Consider the following 2,958-nt stretch of genomic DNA (forward strand, 5'->3'; position numbering starts at 1 on the left):
ACGGTGAATAATTTCGGATTATGATACCGGATTTTTTGTTTCAAGCACTTGCTCAAGTGTTTTGTCAAAATAAAGAGGCCCCTGTTCATGATACAGGGCTTTTAAGAAATCATGTTTATTTTCATTTATTCGTGTGAATATTTTTCATAAACAAATTATTCAAACTTTGAAAATTAAGCTATATTTATTTGTTGATATTTTTTGAACAAATGATAGTCTATAACGTAATTTTTGGAGTATTATTTTAATTTATTTGGATATTTTTAAAAAAAATAGAGAGAGACAAAAATTAATTGAAAATGAGAATACAAAGAATGAATTAAATCTCAATTTGACCCTGAAATTTAGTCTGATACTCAGAATGACCCTCACAATTTTATCGGCTTCAATTATAACCCTCAAATTTGCAATCGTGGCTCTTACTTGCTCCTGCGATTATCTCCATCACCGGATTGCTAATCTAATGTAATTACATGACACGATGGACACTACTTAAACGACAGGGCATTGGTTTCACGTCCAAACCCTTTGGAAACCACGTCGTTTTAGTTGTTTTTTGGTTAAAACTCTCTTTCTTTCCACTACGACGATCATAAGATGTAAAACATCAAGAAAATCCTTACACTACGTAGTTTTCAAAGGGTTTGGATGCGAAACTAATGCGCCGTCGTTTAAGTAGTGTCCACCATGTCGTGCAATTGCGCCAGATCAGCATTCCGGTGACAGAAATAATCGCAGGGGCAAGGCGGAACCATGATTGCAAATTTAGGGGTTCTAATTGAGGCCAACGAAATTATAAGGGTCATTCTGAGCATCGGATCAAATTTTAAGGACCAAATTGAGATTTAACTCACAAAAAAATATAGTATAACATTATAAATATACTTTATTAATTATGATATATTGAAATATATGTATAATTAACAAATATTAATGTGTCATTACACACTTTAAATATTTGTAAATTATTATTATTAGAGTTTTAATGTAGATATTAATTATATTTGTACCGTTACTTTTTAATTAAATTGAGTATTAATATGTATTAAATTAAATTTAATTATTTTTGTACCATTTATGTACAAATATCTATTATTTTATTATGTAAAATTGCCGTCTATGCAAAAATGATGACATGGCACAATCACATAAATTAATATAGCACAAGTTTATTTTATAATAGATTTGTATAAATTTTTATATAATATGAATAAATAAATAGATTATGGTTTATATGGTTTAGTATACATAGTTTACTATATTGGTTAGATTTTATGTTATAGGGTGTTAATTTAGATTGTGAAGATTTCAGAATTTATTGGCTTAGATAATATGTGTTAAGGTTAAGGATATAAGAATTTAGTATGTAGTGTGTATAGTTTAAAGTTTGATGTTTGGACAAAGGGATGAGTAGTTAGGGTTAATAATTAATTATGACCAAAATTTTTTTTAAAAAAATCATCCTCTTTTAAAAAATATTAATCTCATTAATTCTAATATCTCCACACATAAGATCAGCATGATAAACTTTTTTGTATAGCAAGAACACTAGAATTTTGTTAATATTTAACATATTTTTTGTATAAATTGAATGAATAATTTTTGGTGTCGATGTAATGAATATTATAATTTCAAAAAATCCACTTGCTTAATGATTTTTTTCGGAACCAATTCTTTTTTTTTTTTACCTCCAATGCTTTGACCCATCCATTCGCATAATGTCATTAATTATTATTAACATTATATTTTCTAAACCAAAATGGAAACAATCTTAATTAAACGGAAGAACATCAGCCATATTCACGTGTCAGCATTACAAACCATGACACACTGCGAAGCATATCATGATGACTTTTTGAGTTAGCAGTAGCACTACAGCATTTTCCTTTTTTTACTAGCGTGTTGTAGCTTTTTGCTCTTGATATTGGATTGAGAACAGTGTTTTTTTTATTTGTGAATTATTAGGATATATTTTTAAATGTAAAATTATTTAATTTAGATAATAGAAATTAGACTATTTACTTTGTGTGAGGTATAGAAATTAAACCTTTCGATTTGTGGTAATGAAATTAAACGGATCCAGTAATTTTTGAAATCAAAACTAGTGATTTTTGTTTTAAAAAATTTAAAAATTTTAAAGTATACAAATCAGATCCTTTAATTTGAGTACCTTCTATAATTTTAAAAATCATCAAAAATTATAATATTAAAATATATCACTCATTTAATTTTTATGAGAAAAAAGATAAGTCTTTTAACTATTTTTTTATTATTGTTAAGAGATTAATTTTATATTTTTATTTTTAAAATTATAAATTTAATAAAATAATTTAAAAATTAAGAATAAAAATATTTAAAAATAAATATAAAAATTTTATAAATTATTTAACTTTTAAAATGTATAAAATTTATAAATTTAAAATAAATAAGATATTAAAAATTTACAAAATAATTATTTATAAATGTTATATAAATTTATTTATTTTTTTAACAATATTTAATTTAAAGTAAAGATAAAAAATTATTTTTAAAGCATTCTTTATCTTTATGCATAATTTTTATAGATAAAAAAATATGATGGTTATTAGTGACTAAGAGAAGGGAAGTTGAATCTTAACCTTCATTTTTTGCTGGATATTATTTATACTTTTTCTTAATAATACAGGAGATATTTTTACTTTTGTCTCATAATAAGTTGAGAGACATTTTTAATTTTTGTCTCCAAAGTAGCAGAAACGGATAAAGAGTAGAGGAGAAAGAGAATCACACCCTAAAGTATCCTGGTTCAACTGCTAAGTGCATTGTAGCCTACATTCAGTCTCCATCATAACAGTGATAGAATTTCACTATAATCAACAGATTACAAACACCAATTCTTTTCCAAAGAACTACCCATTCCTATATAGAACAAATCCAAATTCTAAACCCAATCTGAATTTGACTAGGACTCAAAACCTA

The sequence above is a fragment of the Arachis duranensis genome, chromosome 1, assembly GCF_000817695.3.
Source record: "Arachis duranensis cultivar V14167 chromosome 1, aradu.V14167.gnm2.J7QH, whole genome shotgun sequence".
NCBI classification, from domain to species: Eukaryota; Viridiplantae; Streptophyta; class Magnoliopsida; order Fabales; family Fabaceae; genus Arachis; species Arachis duranensis.